Below are 21,254 nucleotides of genomic sequence, written 5' to 3'. Positions count from 1 at the left end.
CCCCTAGCAACTATTGATCTGATATGATTCCTGTCACTCTAGATTAGATTGCACTTTCTAGAATTTGATAGAAATGGAATCTTGTTGTGTACAGTCGAGTTTGCAAGGTTTCTTTCACTGAGCACAATGATTTTGAGACTCATTGTTGTTGCATATATCAAAAACTTTTTAGTCTATCAAGGGATGACATCTTTTAAACTATTCTTTCTGTGACCATGATCATTTCATAAAAGAGAAGGCATTTTGATCATCAAAAAAGAGAAAAGCTCATGTTCTCCAAATAAGGGCAGTTCATCTCCAGAATGAAAAATTGGTGATGTTTTGCTAACAAAGAGTGGAGTCCTTAGGTAAAATTGTGTAAGCCCCGTTACCCAAAGCCGGTCCTTCTCCTGGCCGTGAAGGGGGAAGCACTTAGCCCCTCACAAAGCCCTCTACTCCTCCTCATTCAGGAAGAGAGAAAAGCAGAGCCCTCTTGAGACCTGTTTCCATGGTAACCAGAGAGCAATTGACAATGTGGCAGCAATTGGGCCTCCTGAAGGGGAAAAATCTTCAACAGACACCAAGACACGGAGAGTCTGAGAAGGGACAGCTCACACCCAGGTCTTATGAGGAAGCCCCAGGAATGGCTGTCCCTTTATTAGGATAGGCTTCCAGAGAAATGGATGGAGAAAGGAAGAGAGACCTCTCAAAACCGGCAAGGCACTGGTGATATAACAGAAAGAGGGTAGGCTTTCAGTAGACACCACCCTTAGAATATGGGCAACTTTCAGCAAGTATGTTAATCTTTCTAAGGCTCAGTTTCCTCTAGAAATAAAAGTTTAGGCAAAATTGATTGGACCTTGGCATTGGGCAACCCCAAAGAGCACCCTTAAGGTTACATTCTATGTGAGCCTCATGTCATTCTGGTAAGCATATGCATGCTTTTTATAATGTACTCCAGGCTAAAAGGACAAAGGTCTGTATGTGGCCTTTTAGCTCTGGAAAAGACAGGGGGCTGCAAAACCAGACAAGTATCTCAAATGAGCTCGGGGCTTAAATCCAGGTGCACACATTCCTCTCCAAGACATCCATCAGGAAGCGCCTGCATTTCTAGAACCTGTGGCTCTGTGTAAGAGTGAGAGTATGAGGCAGTGTGTCACACTTTGCTTCCCCAGGCTTTCCCAAGACAGACAATCAAAGTTCTAGTTATCGCTGGTTCCCTTCAATGACACCCTGACCATGAAGCAGACTCAGGTTCAAATCCCAGGTCTGCCTCTTGATAACTAGGCAATCTTGAATGGATTATTTAACTTTCCTAAGCCTCATTTACCACAGGATAATTTCTTTTATAGAGTTACTGGCAAGAGTCAATGTGAAAATGTACATAACATATTTCGCAAATACAATAGTGTTCAATAAATATTAGCTTTATCATAACTCTCTGATATTTCCTGGGCAAGACAGAATCTTTCTTAAAGCCTTTCTATTGTAAGCAGAGTCCCAGGCCACAGGCCTGATTCCCAGAGTTCCAACATGACAGATTTGGCCACTAAACCAAAGTAATGGTGAAAAGACAGGAAAGAAGTTTAATCAAAATGGCCATTTCAGGAAGACGGGAGATAAGTATGTCAGCCCATCTTTGGGGTACTGACATAAGCTTTAGGTTTAAATGTGGAAGAATTGGGGCATGAGGCAAGAGGTATGCATAATTAACACATCTTAGGTCCAGGGTACAATTTGGTTGAGCCACAAGAAGGCCCAAAGACATCCTTCTTGCTTGAAGGGACAATTGGGTTCCCATGGCGTGATGACTCCGGCTTGTGGGCTATCTCATCACATGAGGCCATCTGTCCATGAGGCTCTGCTGTTTCTGGAATCCATGGTGAATGCAGGTTTAGGACAATGGCTGGAGACTTTTAGGTGACCTTTTGAGGGTCTGGGCAGGGCATTGTAAAAGCTACTCCAGTTGTGTCTTTAGCCTTGATGAGTTAGGTTAGGAATCACCAGTTTTTAGACAGATTCTCCTTGATGCCTTCATGATGCAGAGTTAAGCAGGAATCTGCCTCAAAATTTTAAGACAAAGGAGACAGATGCAAAATGAAGACAGAGATGCCAGGCTTTTATCCTGTTTTTAGTTACCTTGTGGGCCCGAGTGAGAGGCAGTGCTTTTGAGCAAAAGCAGGTCCTAAGAACCTGTTAGACTATTACTCAGTCTCACCTCAAATATCTCTGGTGCAGTGCTGACTGGAGGCTCACTTCCTGTTAGGCACAGTGGAAGGGTCATAATGAGGCTCCTTTAAAAAGTAGATCTATATCATTTTCAATGCTTAAACACTGCAATTTATAAGAAAAAAAAACCTTTGGTCTTGGTGCCAGTTTTTGGCACAGAGCTCCTAAAACCCTTGGAATTTCTAAGTGTTGAGAGCAATAAAGGTGAAAAGAACATCTTCTGTTATTGGTAACAAGCTTCTTTCAACCACACCTAAGTTTATGTTAATGAAAAGACACTTGGAAAGTCTCTAAGGAAGAGGCTGGTTGCCATGGGAGACAATCATGTGACTAGAGAGCTGGAACTTTCTGTTTCAATTCCCTAAACTCCTGGGAGGAGAGAAGGGCAGGAGGTTGAGTTAATCACCAATGGCCAATGATGTAATCAATCATGCCTACATGATGAAGCCTCCATGAAAAAAAATCTTATTTGCCAAGAGTTCCAAGAATTTCTTGTCTGCTGAATGCATGACAGTGCTGGAAAGGTGGCCTGCCTAGAGTGGTGAGGGGGCTCTGCACCTTCCTCTCATGTGCCACTCTTAATTTCTCCCATCTTGCTGTTTCTGAGTTGTAGCTTTTATAATAAGCCAGTAATCTAGTCAGTAAATTGTCCTCAGTTCTGTGAGGTGTTCTAGCAAATAACCAATGCCTACAAGGGGTCATGGGAACCTTGGATTTATTGATCAGAAGCACTGTATTTGTGATGACATCTGAAGTGGGAGTGGTCTTGTGGGGCTGAGCCCTTAACCTGTGGGGTCTGATACTTACTATGTAAGTATTGAAACTGATGTGGATTTTAGAACACCCAGATAGTGCTCACAGAGAATTTGTGTGGATTCCACCCATAAGCATTCTTGTCCCTTTTTAAGGACAGAGGAATCTAGTCATTTGCTTGAGTTGTTTTGTTTCTAAAATTTCCCCCCATGTGATCCTATTGTATAGCTAAGATTGAGTACAGTTGGTCTAGAGCAAGACTTGGCAGACTTTTCCTGTAAAGGGTCAGAGGGGTATGAAACTTTGCAGCCACACACATTTGTTGTCACATATTCTTTGCTTTATGCAGACCTCTAAAAATGTAAACATCATTCTTAAGTTGCAGGCCAGAGCCAGGTGTGACCTTCAGGTCATAGCTTACTGACCCCTGGTCTACAGTTCTTAGCTTTAGAGCTCCATGAACTAAGGCATTCTTTGGTTTCACCTAGAATAATCCAATGGCCACTGATCCCACATTTCCTTTGGTTGACAAGGTGATGTTCTACCCTTTATTTGCCTGCCCTGCACCTCCAGCAAGCTCTATGGAACTTCATTGCAGCTGGGAGCAAGCACTCCCCTAAAGCTGCTTGGGAAGCAGTGTTGGCAGAGCACTGGGGCTCCCACAGGAAAAGCACAAGCAGCATGTGCTGAGTTCAAGCAGGGATATATTTTACTCTGCCAGAGCATAATTTCCAAGCATTTATCGAGTACCCTTTATCTAATTCCTTCTGCGGAAACTAGAAATTGCTACACTTGCACACAAGAAACTTTTTGGCAGTCAGCCTACTGAACTTGGACTCTGTGCCATTTCAGAGTGCAAAGAACACTCAGAAAGGTGAAGATGGGGCTTCCAGGTACTGTGTTTGTTTTAACACAACCTACTCCACAGAGCCATTGATGGAGACCCATTGCAGATGTTTTCATAGCAAACTTTCAGCCTCTTCCTCCAGGTGCAATGAGGACATACGGAGGCATCCTCCGTCAAAGCTAAGGCACTTGCTACAAGATAGGAACTTAAATCCCCCACCCAGTCTACACGTGGCCACTTAGGTTTCATGCTGTAGGACTCTGGGAGAACTCTCAGCCCTGTCCCTCTGAAGAAGAACTCACGAGAGGCAGATGTTGGACAGTTTTCTTTTGGAATGAGGGTGCTGAAGATCAATGCTGTCATCTTTTTGGTGATTTGGTGTTTCACTCAATCTGCAAGTTTTCCCTTCTTCCTAGGGCATTGTCCTTTAACAACTAGTATACTTGAAGCCAATGTTTCAAGTGGAAACATTGGGAGACCTATGGAAGACCCATTTTCCGTGTCACAATATAACAGGGGTGCTCCTTTGCAGCTGTCTTTACTCCTCCTTCTCTTTGCCCCTCTGCAAGATTGTTGCACCTCTCCCCTCCTTTGCAAGTGCCCTCCTTTCTGCCAGCATTCTAAATTTTACAGAATAGTTCTTTCTAAATAGTTAAGATGTTAACTCTAAATCTTTCTTTAGATTCAGAGAACCAAGAAACATCTGGTGACTTTGTAACATCCTTCCTAAGTCTTTAGTTCTATGCATCAACTCAGGAGATAGAAGTCCAATGCTATGTTCTAGCCAAAAAAGAAAGGAGACACATGTCCTGATTGCCTAAGGAAGACCCCACTCAAGATGCAATCTTCCTTCTCTTTTTCTCCTTTTCCTCCAAATAAAAGCTCCTTTTCACTCCTGAGCCCTGTAAAATGGATCACTGAGGTCAACAGCTCCTCCTTCTTCTCATGATGTCAGCCCTTGAGTAAACTTGATTCTGTCCTATCAACTTTCATCTCCTAAATACTGGCCATTGAGTGGTGAGCAGCCTGGACTTATTCTGGTAACAAGAAGATGAAGACATTTTTATTTTACCGCATTATTAAGAAGGAGACTTAAGATTGTAGAAGGGAAGGGAAGAGAGTGTGGTGTGTCCAAAAAGATAGTGAAGTAAACACTCTCCCTGCTGTAATCTCTGGCTAGACTTCCCCAGTTCTTTAATAATATTATGAAATTCATCAGGTGAATTTCATAATTCATAATGTGTAAATGAATTTTTGGCAGAAATAGTGGAAAGACTTAGCTCCATGCTGAGATTAATATAGACTGTGACAAGCCTAAGGTAGTGTAAGTGAATGAGAAAATAGAATAGTAGGGAAAAGCATGAAGAGTTAAATCCTAAAATCATCCCCAAATTATGGAGCGGGTTCTAGACTTTCCCAAGATATAAGATAGTGCAATTAGGGGTTATCTAAAGTTAACTAAATCCCCATCTAACTTTGCTTTCTTATTTTCATTATTGCCATTTTCATAAGGGCTTTGTTTGACTTCTGGGTTCTAGCTCACGTTTTAGTAAAAGAATAAATATCGAGTTGTAGATTTAGTTCTTTCCTTCAAAAAAATCAATAGTCAGTTTGCAATGCCTTTGATAGAAATTCAATGACTAACATGAGGTTTTACTTTATCAAGAAGCTGGGATATTGTCAACAGCTATCCAAGAAAGAAACTGATTCAAAATCCAATTGCCAAAACCTTCACTAGGCACTCTGCATGCAAAGCGGTGAGCAAGGTGTGGAGAAGTTGAAGAGATATAAAATGTAGTCGCCCTCTTTAGGAAAAATGCCACCGGATAGCATGGTCCTGGGACCTGAGGAGTGATTCCAACTTGCACTGAAACAAACGTGGCCAAGTCTGTGTGGCTTCATCAGCAGGTTGGAACTAGAATTGGACTATGTAAGGTCACACAAACCACATCGCTGATTCTGGAGACCTCAAAAGCACAGCCCACCAATGTCATGGCCATTAGAATTGAAATGCTTGATTTCTTTGGTGGGCAGTCCAAATGCCTTCAGCATCCTGCCCATAGCACATAAGGTAGTGTTACGGACAGGATGGAAAGGAGGTTTATGAAGGATTTACTAGATGCCCAGGCTCAACACCACCTTTTGAAGAATCATTCCCAGAGGATCCATACTCATCTTTCAAAAGACTTTTAGGAAAAACTCAAAAATATGTTTTTCCAAGAGTCTTAGTGCTCTAAAGGGCATCTTGGGAATTGCTTTAAAAAGGACTATTTGATAATTGCTCCAAATTTACTTCTCCCTTACTCTTACCAGAGAGAAGAAAGGGATTATCCACTGACACATGGCATACACTCAATAAATATTTGTTAAAAGAATCAACAAATATGTAAATGGAAATAAGGTCCAAACACATCACTTAAACTCCAACAGGATGCTATTTGCTCTTCAGAATCAAATTATTTTTACAGTGTCACTTTAAAAAGCAACAGCAGCAGCAACAGCGCTACTGAGACCATTTCCAGTGGGAGAGGAGTTCCAAGAATTCTGAAAACTCATAGAAAAAAGCAGCCGAGACCAGAGATGGTGATAAGCGAAGTGATTAACTGTGTGGGGGGACAAAACACCTCAACTTAGCCCAAGTTCAGAGATAACAGAAACTTTTTCACCAAATGAAAGGTGACTGATCAGGCTGCCTGTCTTTGATTTCAGGCAGAGCTCACAGACAGAGAAGGTCGACTCAGATAGCACTTGCAGGTGAGGACCTCAAGGGAATTGAGTGAGTTGAGGCAGCCCCAAATCCCATGGGCATCTGGCTCATTTCTGGGAAACCTGAACAAAGAAAAGAATTCAGAGCTCACAAAACTATACTGAGAGACATTCACCGAGAAACACAGGAAAATATAAAATTCAGGTCCATGAAAGTGTTATCAAGAAATGGAAATATTGGTGGTGGTGATGGTGGTGGTCCTGGGAAGGAAAAAGAGCAAAGAATGCAACTGCAAATTTCTCTCTTTACAAATCAGGAAACTGAATCCCAGAAAGCTAGAGTGGCTCACTCAAGGTCCAGCACCTAATTAGCAGCAAGTCTTTCTCCACAGTTGAATCACCACTTGGTCTGTTATATATTCCTGTTTGAATGTAATTTCTATTAAAATGAGGACTTTGTCTATGTGTCTACTGTTACACGCTCAGCACCTACAAGAGTGCCTGGTACAAAAGTGTGTGCTCAATAAGAATGTGTTAAATGACACAATGACTTAACCCTCCAGACTCTCACTCCAGTGCCCTTTGAGCAATGCCACCCTGTTTTCCATAACCAGAGGACCCTAGAACACTCAAATCAGCAAATATTTGCCATGCACATATCATATATATGCCTGGCACTGTGCTAGATGGCTTGGTGGGAAGAGGGTGTATATTAGGGAAGACTTTCAGAAGAAAGGTGCAATATCCTAAATGAACTAGTTAGAACTAAACAAGTTTGGAGAGGGGGTGGTTGGTGCATAAAACTGGAAAGTTCAAGGCTAATGGTTTCAGGAATGGCTGGATCTAAGACATGAGAAAGGGGCACATGGATTTCATTACTCTTGCCATCACTCAAGGCTCTTCTTTTCTCAGCATTGGCTTCATCCTTGGTCCCAATGTCCCTAGTCAGGAGTCTTAGTACTCCCAGGCTTATCTCCTACTCATTTAGCAATGGAAGGAACATTCCTTTAGCCTAATAATTCAAGCAAAACCTAAGGTCTAGTTGAAACTATTCCAGGAATGGGAGAGGGGGAAGATAAAGGAGAGTAATGGAAAGGGTGAGTTCAAGCATGACATATTTGATATATTCTAAGAAATTTTATAAATGCCACAATGTACCCTCACCCAGAACAATGATTAAAGAAAAAGAAAAGATTTAAAAAAAAAAACCAACCCTAAGGTAAAGCTCTTATTGGTGGAGCCTGGACCATGTACCCATTCACAAACGATTATCACTGATAGATAGAATGCATTGATTTTCCTAACCAGGTTTTGCCAAATACCCACCCTGCCCTGCCAAACTACATAATGTGCTCCAAGCCTGATTTTCTAAGAGAAAATCAGAGTGCTCCATCCATCCAAAAGAGGAGATGCCGTGAAGTCGAGCAAAAGTATCCCTTTGCTCCTGAAAAGAAGGGCTGGAAGTCAAAACAATAAGAAAAGTTCTTGAGAGAGGTTAGTATTTTGTTGGGGGAGAAAGGCAAATGCATTCATAAGTAATATAAACTAGCATTTGATTCCACCTGAGCTTCTATTTACAGCCTAAGCATATGGGATTTTCTATAGGTCTCACTTCTTTTTAACATACAGTTTTGTGCTCTGTACATCAAACCCCCAAACCAGCTGTGATTGATATTTATATACCTGTATTAGTCAGACCTTTCATCAGTGTGACAGAATACGTGACACAAACAATAGAAAAAAAGGAGACACCCTGCCTTCCAGGGCACACCCCCAGTGACCTACTTCCTCCAATCAGGCCCACCTCTTATTTTTCACCATCCCCCAAAAAGTTGGTCATAGTAGGAATCCATCAAGGAATTAACCTATTGATTCAGTCAAAGCCCTCAAGATCTAGCCATCAGGTGGCAACAAAATCCCAAAACAGGAGCTTATGGTGGACATTTCAAATTCAAACCATGACAATGTGTGTTCTCCTAAGCACCTTCTTAGCTGTCAGCATCACACTGCCAGGCAGCCTGTAGTTCAGATTTGGCATCGCACCATCTTTTTCAGCAGAGTTCACACAATTGGAGGCTATTTTATTGGACATTGCCTAAGAAAAACCCCAAAGATGAAGAAAAAGAGCATGAAATAGTTATAAAAGTGTAGTTCTAAATTTCATGATGTTCAAACACTAGCATCACAGGGTGTGGCAAGATAGGCAAAGCTTGCTGCTGACTTGCTTGTTCATTGGACTATGCTTGACTATGGAGTTCAGAGGTAAAAGAAGACAATTAAAGAGCATGTACCAGACTCTGGAAATATTTTTGAGCTCTCATAATCAATTTGCCTCTTGCACATACTTCTTTCACAGCTCTTCAGGACTCTGTTACAGAAGACAGTAGAGAACCGTCTGTGCCTTGTGTTACATATGTCATATCTGTGCTTCTGAAAGTTAATTACTCACACTTAATTATTCACATTTTCAGACTCCTCTACTACTGCTTAGCATTGCCCATTGATTCCCTTTTTTACTTAAATACACTGATTTTTAAAGGAAGATCTGTATACCACAAATATAAGTGGAACACTGCTATCCCTGACCATAAATAGAAAGGTATCCAACAAATAAAACAATGTTATTAAATTCCAGCTAGTTGCTGTTTGCTGCCAAAGCTTGCTCTAAGCTCAAGGCCTGCTCTCTCTTTATTAAAATCACAGAAGTGACTGGCAAGTATCTGAGAGTTGATAAACACACATTACTACGAAACGTGAGCTTTTTCCTTTGATTTCAAGATAAAAATTGAGCAATTGAAAAGGCAGCAACTTCCTCACGTGGAGGTGTTATTTAATTGTCTTGTGCATGTTCTACTGACAATTGCCACATAACACCCACTGTGCTAAGTGACTAAGGACACAGCAAACTGGAGGAGCTAAGGAGGGGGGTGAACATAGCAAACGGCCTTGGTGAAGACTGTCTGGAAGTAGTGGTGCTTGAGCTTGGCCTCATAGGATTGGATAGGCTTTGACCTCTCTGCTGTAAGGAAAGCCAGGGGGTAAGGTTGTAGGCCTGAGAGGGGTGTGTGGTTAGGTCTGCCTGAAGGATCAAGGCCCAGTCCTTCCTGTCCTCCAGGCTGGAGTGTTCATGCAAGGTAGTAGGGAGGGGCAGGAAGCCTCCATTCCATTTGCTCTGCAGTCTTTTCTTTCATCTTTTCATTTGCTTTTCAATCAGGTGCTTCTCATTCTAGTTAAAATTCCTGTCAGAGATTTATTTTTGTTCAGCACCGATCTTTGTCAAAAATGGTATAGTTCAAACCATGGACCTAGTACAGAGCTCACGTGCTTCTTGCTGTCCCAATGACAAAGTGCTGGCAGAGTCTGTAGTTGAACTGGAATAGATTCACTAGGAGCTGGCCATACAGTGGACACCGTGCTTTGACCAGACAGGATGCTCTGTACTCCCAAAGAGTGTCTCACAAGGTCTCCCCCAGTTGCTCATAATGGGTCTCGAACTCTTGTCACCAGTGACAAAGGAAACTGGCTTTGCAAAAAGGCGGGTCACCTATGAATGTACTGGTCAAAATGACAGATCTAAGAGCTAAATGTGCAACTGTAGATGGACTTGTTTTATATTTTCCCCTTACTATAGATGATTTTAAAAAGGCACATGTACAGAAACTATGGGAATTACGTTAGGGTATGAGCCAATTAGCCCAGACTATGCATTAATCTGACTCTTGTGTGCACATTTTCTTTATATTTTTAATGAGGCGGAGAGGAAACCAAAGGATACAAACTAATAATAAAGCATTTTATTTAGACAAATAGAAATCTGTCCAGCATATTTCAAATTATTTATCATGACCAAGATATTATTTGACTTGATAATGTTTTATCTGATGATATACACTTGACTATTACATGCAGCTAGTCAGATTAGCATAATTTTTTAAATTATTTTACTTTTGAGTCAGGGTTTTGCTCTGTTGTCCAGTCTGGCCTCGAACTCATGATCCTCCTGCCTCAGCCTCCTCAGTGCTGGAATTACAGGCCTGGGCCACTACGCCTGGCCCATCATAATCCTTTAAAAACATATCTCTCAGTGTCCAATCAATCAGCAAGACCTATCTCTTCCAGGGCCAGATCTGTTCATTGTTATCATGATAAATTACTGTCAGGTGAATAAATGTGGAAGTCCCAGTGAGGTCATGAGTTCATAGCATCCCTTTGTTCTTATAACTCACAAGATAATTAAAAGAACACATCTTTTTATAGAGATGGTTACTACATTTACCAATATGGTTAATATTTTCATCAACCCTCAGTCTGTTAAAATAAGTCAATATGTTACTATATTTTTATATACTCAGTGGGAGAATATTTTTACTACAAATCCCCTATTATTATGGCTCCTTGTGCCTTAAAGTCATACAGGTGCATTTAATATAAATGTAAGTGGGCAAGAGGTGGAGCAGTTGTGAGTGACAACAGTGACAATAGAGTTTGGAATAAGAGGTGGAGTAGGGGAGTGCTGCCTGGATTCTGTATTTAATATTTCCAGACAAATAAATGCCATCCCTTCTGTGAGACTTCACTATGCTTCAGGATGTGACATTTTAGCCATTAATGCTTTTTCTTCCCTATTAATGTGTCTTGGGCTGTAAACTTTTGGGTCTTAAATGAAAATAATGCCCAAGTTTTTACTGTAAAGTAAAATGTATGGCACAGGGGAAAATACACCAATATGGCAGTCAATAAAGAGGTAATATGAGTAGTACTCCTGTCTTGGATAGCTTCCTTCTCTTTCATTACCTCTTTCTTCAACTCAAAAATGCCTACTGCAATGAGGGATGATTTAGATATTTGTAAAGAGTCCTCCTAATAATGGTAGCTTATGACAAGTAATTGACTCACCTGGCAAGTGAGTATTGTCCAATATTTTCCAGAAAGTATCCTTTACAACTCTCTCTCTCTCCCTTTCTCTCTCTCTCTCTCTCTCTCACTTATTACATGTTTATAATGTTCCTGGTGTTGTGCTCAATGCTGGGGAAAATGAAGATGAGCAAGAAGCAAAGAACACCTGTCCTCCTGGAAATGGGGGATTCAGTGTATGTGCACAGTATTGTGGGATGAATGCTCGGATGACAGAAACCCTGGGGCCCTTGAGCTCATGTCAAGAGCTGCTTGCACAGTACTGTGTGGACAGGAATCCAAGAAAGTTTCTTAGAGGCAGTGAGGACTGAACTGAGACCTAGGGGATGAGTAAGAGTTTACCAGGTGAAATTGTAAGGATGTGTGTGTGTGTGTTTTGGGGACAGGGTCAAAAGATTGCAGCCTCACGGAGTTCTTCACTGTTCTCTGACCTTCTGTCTTGCTTACTTCAATCATCTACTTCACCCAGAAACTCTGCTTCTCCTCTCTATTGATCCACATCCCACCCATCCTTCAAGGCCTTAATAAGGCACTATTCCTCCAGTAAGTCTTCTGTGAACCATCAGATAAGGAGTCAACTTGTTATCTTTAATTGCTTGAGCATCCAGAGCCAGCCTACATGACTACCTTGCCATTAAAACTTGACTGATGGGTCACTTTAGGCAAGCCACAAAAAACTGGCTTGTGTATGAGGCACAATATGCATTCAGTGAAATAACAGCATCCCAATGTGGTGGTGTACACCAGTAACCTCAGCATTCAGGAGCCTGAGACCAGAGGATCTCAAGTTCAAGGCTAGTCTGGGCTACATAGTGGGTTCAAATCTAGTCTGAGTTACATAGCAAGACTATGTCTCAAAAAATAAATATAAATAAATAAATAACAAAATGAAACACAGTAATGGAAAACATGTCTGAAAATAATCTATATTATTGGACTGAGGGAGTATCTCAAATACTAGAGTGCACCTAGCAAGAGGGAGGCCCTGAGTTCAAACCCCACTGCTGCCAATAACAATCTTAAGAATAACAATTTATAGTATTGAACACACAAATTCATAGCATTCAAAAAGTACCAAATAAAGAAAATCACTCAGATAATAACACTGTCATTCTTTCTTTTGTTATATTTCTCATGTCAATGCTTGTCATAGCAATCATTTTCTACCAAAAACATACCCAACTTGGCTCTGAGTCATCTACTACTTTTCTCTGCTTCTTAAGTCATTCTTTCTTCTTTCAGCATAATAATAGTGAGAGGGAGGTGGGGAGAAGGGGAATAAAGTTCATGATTCTCCCCTTTACACATAAATGAGCGTTTGTGCCATTAATAGCTATCTCCCTTGGCAGGCTGGTGATTAATGTTTAAGGCCAAGAGGTTTCCAGTCTGAATCTTTAAAACTTCTGCCAGGAAAGATCCCCAGGAGCATAAGAATTTTCTCCTGAGTGAAAAAAGTGCATCCTTTCCTAACCGCCATTTTTTTCCATTATTTGTTCAGTCCATTCTTTAGCATTTCTTGAGTGTGGACTATGATAAGGTACCAGAGAAGACTTCTTCCTTGAGTTCAGGGACCCTGTGGTTTTCTTAAAGTATAAAATTGAGTTTTCAGTGGAGGTTACCTTAGGGAAGGCCTTCATATGTGCTTCTTAACCTTGGGAATGTGCCACAGAATTGCTTAGAAAGAGGAGTTAATGAGGCCAAAGTCTATATAAAGCTTAATTAGGTTTGCGCAAGAGGAAAGTCTTTTCTTCAACGTTGTTCTGTGACTATGGATACTGCCAGATGTCTTACAAATTCAGGCCACTGATCAGAAAAGAATTATTAATGCCTTAGAGAACTTTTTTAAAAAAATTCCCACCTCTGGTGAAATAGCCCAGCAGGAGGCCCCGTGGCGGGTAGGTCAACAGTTCATCTTTGTACACAAAGCAGAACGTTTTTCTGATGCAGAACCTCAGAACTCCCCAGAAGGAGCCAAATATCAGGCCCATGAATAAAGCTACTACATAAACACAGGAAAAGCTATTGACCCATAGTTTAAGAAGGAGCCAAAGGTATTTCCTTTAGAATTAAGCGAGCTATAAATCTTCTCATTCACAGGAATGACCCGTGTTCCCTCACCCTTGATATCTACACAATTTCTCTCATCCGGTATAAAAAGGAACTATCAAAATTTATGCTGGAAATATTAAGAAGAGCTGGTGTGCCTGTTTCAGAATGGGCCCCAAGAGGAATCTACACAGCAATCCAGAATAAGCTACAAGTGTGATTGTATTAATTAGAAGCCATCAGAAAAATATCAAGTGGGAAAATATAAAAATTCTGATAGAAATTATTCCCAGGAATGCTCTTACTATAACAGTTACCATTGAGCATTGACATGGTGAGATAATTCACTCATAGCCTTAAAGCGTTCATGATAAATTGGCACACAGTTATAAACACATATAATATATTCATCATTTCATTTTCAAATGACTATTTCAGGTTTAATATGAATTGATAAAATTTAGGTATATGTTAGGAATGCAATGGTGACAAAGCAGACAAAATCCTACCTTCATGGTCTCTGTTCTCGAGAGAGACAGAAAATGCTTTCATCTATAAAGCATGGTGAAGGTGGTAATAAGAGGTATGAAGACAATCGAGCAGGACAAGAAGGAAGAGGTAAGTGTTAGGATATGATGGTTCTTTGAGATAAGGTGCTCCAAAAGACTTCTCCAAGGAAGTTTCATTTTAAGAGAGACCTGATTAACTGAGAGACGTCTGGAGAAAACACCGAAGATAAATGTAGAATGGGAATGAGTTTAGAGATCTAGCATAGCACGATGAAAACAGATGACTAAAGCAGGCATTGTGGAGAAAGAGACCTTAGGAAGGGAGGGAAGGTAACAAGAACAGAAACTACTAACAAGTCAAATGGATCATCCTTATGTATTTTGGGCTCCTCAAAAATGATAAAGATGTCACTATGGAAGACACCTTTTGAGCTGCTTAAGCTGTCGACGACTGGGATATAGCCAGGCTCAGATTTTATGATGACTATATTGAAGAGGAAGAGTGGGAAGTGGTCTGATAGCATGTATCTGGAAGGAATAGATGTTTGGGGAAGACAGGGAAAATGGCCTAGGAAAAGCAAGATTCCAAACAAAACAAAAGAAACACAGAATCATCACTTGGGAAGCAATGACCTTGAAGGGTAGGCAGACCTCAATGCACAAAGCTTTCAGAGAACAGAAGGTAGGTTTGGTTGATGATCATGGGTCTTTTATGACATCCAGGTAGAAACATCTGGGTGATAAAGAAAAAGCACTAGGAAATTGAAACAAATTTGAGTCTTAAGTCCCATTTTGGGGTACAAAGTGTATATAAACTCTTTGAGGTGGTATACTATGGGATCTATTGAATGTGCTTATTGCCTTGATGGTGGTGATGGTTTCCTGGATGCATACTCATCCTCATACTCATGAGGATGCATACATTAAGTGTGTACAATTCTTATATGACCCTAAAAAAGAGTATCATAGCCCATATATGTGTCATAATTCCATTCCTTCTATCCTGTGATAATCAGAAACATTTGAATAGAAAACAATAAATATCCACTATGATGATATGCTAGCAAGGCAAAGAATTTCCATTTCTTGCACTTTTTTCCTTACCCCTTAGCACAGAATTTAATTGCTATCTAGCTTTAGTAGCTAGAAGTTGATATGTTATCTAGAAAGATATTGAGATTTCATATAGCAGCTGCACTCCCAGTGGAAAGAAATTTGGGAAGCTGAGAGATAAAACTGACTTCTCACATCTAAAAGCACTTGTCAACTTGGCCAAGAACAAGGGCATGTCACCTAAATGCACTGACTTTTCTATTTTGGTGAACAGAAGGGGAAAACGCACAATCAGATAACATAACATGATGGATGTTCCCCAACTGCCTGCCTTACTTTGTAAGTCCTGGATCTTTAAAAGTCCCCTTGGCTTACCTGAAGACTAAAACATTTTTTAGAACTCAAGTTGGAGATGTGATGTGAAATGGGTGAAGATTTCCCCCTTGGTGCTTCAGACATCTTGGTAGGCTTTACCGACTAACATTGTAAAGCAGGTTGGCTCTTCCAAGTTCAAAAGGTTCATGCATCTTCTTAAATTTCAAAGATAATATTAACGGCATATGAAGAGCTGGCTGTTCCATTGAGGGATTTCATCCTTTCTACTGGAGTGGGCTGAGTTTCTACTATACTTAGGAAAATGGGGACAAAATGTAGAATAAACAGAAGGAAAACAGGAAGGTAAAAATCCTAACCAATACACCAAGAAGTAATGATGAAAGGAGGAAAAAAGCATACTGGGAAGATAGGAGAGATCATTTTCCAAGACCACATCTTTGGTCATGACTGTGTTGGGTGAATTCTTGTGTTGGTATTAAGTTATGAAGCTTAGTTCTGGCACACTAGAAAGGATTCAGTAGAGATGAACATGCAAACACAGCCTGAACCAGCTAGGAGACCTATTCATTTTTTTCTTTGTGCATATTGAAATCTGTTAACTCACTACCAAAGGGAAAGGGCAAAATGACCAAAGTGACTTCATAGTTAACATAGTGATAGTTTTATGGATTAACTCGAATTATTGTTTATACAGAAACATGCCTTGATATCCTCACTTCTGATTCTCTTAAAGAGATATAAAAACAGGCAGGATAAATATCATTTCTAAATGATAAAAGGTGTTGTCTGTTTGCATTCCTCACCATTTCTTTTGCCCATCCAAGTCTCCTCCACTAGTAGAGGTTTCACCGAGGCTTTCTAGAAAGAACCATATAAATAGAGATAGTGGACATCTCAGAAGTCCCTTAGCACCTCATCAGATCCCAGAACCTTAGCACAAGCCTGAGGACTTAAGGGTCCTCAGTTTGTGGCTGAATTTTCTGACAAGTTGGAAGCATAAAAGTTCAGAGTAAAATTATGATTTACTAAAAATAAAGAAATGTATCCTTTGAGTTGGCATTCTGAGAGCTATGCCTAATAAATAAACATGCCAGTCTCTCTGGAAATGTATATAATCTCCTCTACCCAGACACACCTCTCTATTTGTGTTATATCAGATGACACAAACATAGTTTCCTGGTACTATAAACAAAAAACTGTTAACAAAGCTTACTTTAGAGGAGCAGTCTGAATGTGAAGAAGAGGAAACTCATTTTGTTGCATTTCTTATTGTTGGATTTTTAAATAAACTTTTACTAGATAATCATCACCTTCATAATTGTTAAAAGACTCAAGATCATTTTCAATACACATTTCACTTATAATTCAATGAATACTTTTGGCAGTTATTAGAACGGACGTTGTTGGGCTGCTCAGCAAGTAAACATGGACCAGATCACTGTAAACAGTGTAAACAAACAGGAAGTCATTCACAACTCTACTACTTAGAGAAATTGGAGCTTTTGTTTCTTCCTTCCCCCTCCCTTTCCTCTTTCTTTCCCCAATTTTCCTCCCTTCCATTGTTTCTTTCCTTAAAATAACTCAGTAAAACTACAAGGGCCACTCCATTTGGAAAATTACTATGTTAATTTAAAACATCAATTATACCCAAGGAAACAGCGTATCTCCCCCTTGAATGCTGAATAAGGGTCCATCATGGGTGGGCAACATGAAAGACATTGAGTATGAAGAAGCAAAGAAGGCTGACTCAGGTCACATGTCTCTGCTCTGTAGATTGCTACTTGCAATCTAAATTAAAAATTTTAGTTTGGATTAGAAAATTTCTAGACCAAAGGAATATGCTTTTCATGATTTGATGAATTTTTCTTCCATGAGTAGAAAAAGTAGGCATAAAGTTTCTTCATCAGATGTGTCAATCTATTTGTTATTAGAATAAATTGAGCCTTTTGCACTCCCATCAATGCAGACATGGTGTCAGTTTGTGTGCTGTTCATGGAGGCAGCACTGTGCTGTCCACAGAAGGGTAGATGTGGTTGGAGTGAGGCTTCTGGTGGCATAAAAAGTAGGCTGGCTGCAAGAAAAGTACTGGACATGCCAATTGTCTCCATTAAAGATCCAAATCCACAAGGGACTTTATCAGAAGGTAGAAGGACAGAGCAAAGCAACCCCTAAAGTGAAGCTGAGGCACAGTAGCAGCAGTGGAGTGAAGAACCTTCAATCCTGCTAAGAGTCCTGACTTTGATGCCAAGCAAAAACGTTTTCTAAAGAAATGTTCAAGTTGTGTTGGCCAGAGACACTGTAAGCTCCATCTTCCCTGGTCTAGCTTGATATACAAACGATGTTAATCAGAAAGAAAGTTGACTGCACACACTGCGTTTACATGCAGAGCAGACTATACATTAATCTATAAAATTCTCTTCTCTGTTTATCATAACTTCAGGAAGCACATAAATATGTATTCTGAAGTATATATGCTTGAAGAAAAAACAGTCCAAGCAACTATGCTGACTCCTTGTTCTTCCTTTGGAATTGAGAGGAAGGAAGCAAGGAATGTATGACATCATAAAGGACTTCAATTCAGTGTATGCTACTTATAGGAATTTGTGTGAATAAGAACAGTTCTTACTTTTATTTTATTTAAGAAATGCTTTGCTGCAGTTTGGATTGTGAACATCTCTCAAAGACCCATGTTAAGGACTTCAGTCCGCAGCCTGACACTATTAGCAGATTGGGGAACCTGTAAGAGGTGGGGCCTAGTAGGAGGTTTTAAGTCAATGAGGGTGTGTCTTCAAAGGGGACTGCGAGACACTGGTCTCTTCCTCTTTTTCTTTTGCACCTGCTATGACCTGAGCAGACCTCCTCCACCCCACACTCCCACTACAATGTGCTGCCCTCTCACAGGTCCAAAGCCACAGGGCTAATCTGTAATGGACTGAAACCTCTGGAACTATGAACCAAAAGAAAAATTTCCTGTTTATAAGCTGATTGTCTCAAGTATTTTGTCACAGTAATAGAGAACTGACTATAAGACACCTACTAGGTATTGGGCACCTTTTATGCATTGGGTTTTCATAAACACTCATATTTAATCTTCAAAACCATGCCATTCAATAGATAGCTATTTTTCCCATTTTTATATAGGAGAAAATAAAGATATGGACAGATTACAGAATTAACACAAGATCACACAGCTAATAAGTACCAAAGTTGGGAATCAAATCCGAGTCTGAATCCATACTTTTACCCTCTACCATAAACTACCCCTTTGCTGCATGAGAAGCAAGCTTGAGTTCTTCCATATCTTCCAAGGGCAAAGATAAAGAATTTCAACAAAATCTGGGAGCATTTCTTCTGAGGAAGTGAGGCTCCAAGTAAGTTACCACAAGTTAGGGAAATCTTCTGCTTGATTACTGTATTCTTATTTGAGCAGGATGCTAGCTACCCCCCACCCCTTCTCAGGAGCCAAGACGATACCCACAATCCATCTCTGCTCCTACTATCTGATTTTCTTTTCATATTACAAAGCCAGCATTAGCAGGTTTGGGAAGAGATTTGTTGTTCAGTCTTTTAAAAGATTTCAAGGTTCTACCTAAATCTTTCGGCTTTAAATCATTTTTTCTTTTAATCATTCTTTGGAGATTTCTGAGGGATTGCCAATACTTGACTCTGCTTTGACAAAGCTATCCTTGGCTATCAGATTAGATAAGATGATGAATTGTACTTAAGACTCCACATAAGTTAAAAGCCCATGAGTTTCAGTGGAAAACTTTCTCAAACATTGTTGAAGCTTATAGCTTGACAATGGAGAATGGAGGCGGTTAGATATGTCTCTAAAATAATACAATTCATTAATGCCATTGCTGAGATTACCAAAACCCAGCAAACAGAAGATTTTCTACATTTTTCCCCCCAAATAAGCCTACATAGCTAGCAGAAATCCCCAGTCATGGGAGAAAAACATTTTATTCTAAGTGGAAGATAACATTTGATTATAACCAGGGACAAAATCTCCATCCTTCATAATTTCTAAAATGTATATTTTCATCCTTTTTACATTCCTAAAGTTGGGATGTGTACCATATAACTGCTGTCCACATGGCAGTCATATCCTTGTCACTGCCTGAATATGAGTGTCTAGAGTCAGGGAAACTCCCGGGCCAATAGTTGACTCTCTTAAGCAAAGGTTCATCACCAAGGTGCTTAGTGGGGTAGAGCATGAGGACACTGACACCCAAGTGAGTGTTGCTTGACTGTAGAGATGTGTTAGGGATGCCCCAGCCAATTTATTTCATTTATGTTTCCCTTTCTATTTGGAATACAAGAGATCTAAAGAAGTAGAAAAGAAATCTTTCCATAGGTACACAGTAAATTCTGAGTACTAAGACAGTAGTATGTCAGTTTAATTGGCATTTAAAAATACTTTCATTATACATAAAATAGTGGTTTGACTTCAATTGATGTTGCTTTAGAAGTGACAAAATAAGATAATTAGCAGGTAGCATAACACTGCATTTAGGAGCTTTTTATTTTTTTATTTTTGGTTTGTTTTTGTTTTGAGAGGGTGTCTTTGCTTGTTTTGGGGTGGTAGGGATCAAACCCAGGGCCTGGCATGTACTAGGCTAGAGACCTACCACTGAGACCTACCCTTAGCCCAGAACTCTGGTTTTGATGGCACAGAAGCAGAATTGGAACACAAACTTTGAGCCCGACAATGCATTCCTTCAGATGGTTTTCTCAAATTGCTCATCTTCTCCAGGCCTGTTACTCATCTGGAAAACACAGGTAACAGTGATGATGCTGAGAGAAAGCATCTCAGATGCTGAACAGAGTGCACTAGCTCTTAACATAGGCAGCCCCGGGTCTCCCATCTACTTCAAAGGGGGGTTCACAGTGTTGTTTTCCTTTTTCCATTTTCTTTGGAAGTGGGAGTTTCTGAAAGGATTGTGGTTGGGGTTTTTTGTTTTGTTTGGTTTGGTTTGGTTTGGAGGGGTGGTTTTTGTATTGCTGTTGTTGTTTGAGAGAGGGTCTCACTATGTAGCCCAGGCCCTTAACTTGTGATCAACCTCAGTCTGCCAAGTCCTGTGATTACAGAAATGTACCAATACATCCAGGCTGTGGTTTCCTTTCTTACCATTTCTACAAAAGAGGAGAAAAGTCTTTTAATAAGTAACCTATCTCCACATTGAGTATACAAAAGAAGGGTGGGCCTCTGTCCTCTCTTGGAGTATGTATTTATAGCCCTAGAGGGCAGATGAAGTGTGCAGAAGAGTCGTAACAGGAAGCTAGGGACAGAGGGAGGCAGACCATTTCTCCTTCTCTCCATTCCATGGATTTTTCTTGTAGCTCTTCTGGAAAACATACTCATTATATGCACCTGCTGTGCTCCACTGTGGCTCATTTTGAAATGGTGATCCATCCAGGGACCCACCTTCTACAATTATTTGCATCATTTCCTTTCCCTCACCTTCACCACTCAAATAATATATCTCTCAAATAATATATCAATACCCAAGTTCTCAACCACCTCGGCTTTCTAGAGGACTCAGCCCATTCCCACTGTGATCCGTGTGCAGCCTTGGGCATTTTGGTCTGAAGTGCTTCTAGAACCAAGGCAACGTGGTTTAGTGAATGCAGATGAAATTGTGGAGCCAGGTGACCTCGATTCCAGCTTGGCTGTGTGACCTTTAATCTTGCTCAACAGTCTAATGGAATAAGGCTACCAGACTCCCTTATCTTGAAATGTCATCTTCAGATCAAGAGAGACAAGGTTTGAGAAAGTAGTGTGTAAGCTGTAAAGTAGTATATAAATGTTAACTATTGCTGCCATGTAAATTTGACCCAATGAACTCTGTGGCCTTTTAATGCCAATACAACATCAGCAT

This window comes from Castor canadensis, chromosome 15 (assembly GCF_047511655.1).
Source record: "Castor canadensis chromosome 15, mCasCan1.hap1v2, whole genome shotgun sequence".
Classification (NCBI taxonomy): Eukaryota; Metazoa; Chordata; class Mammalia; order Rodentia; family Castoridae; genus Castor; species Castor canadensis.
This window is presented reverse-complemented; position numbering follows the sequence as displayed.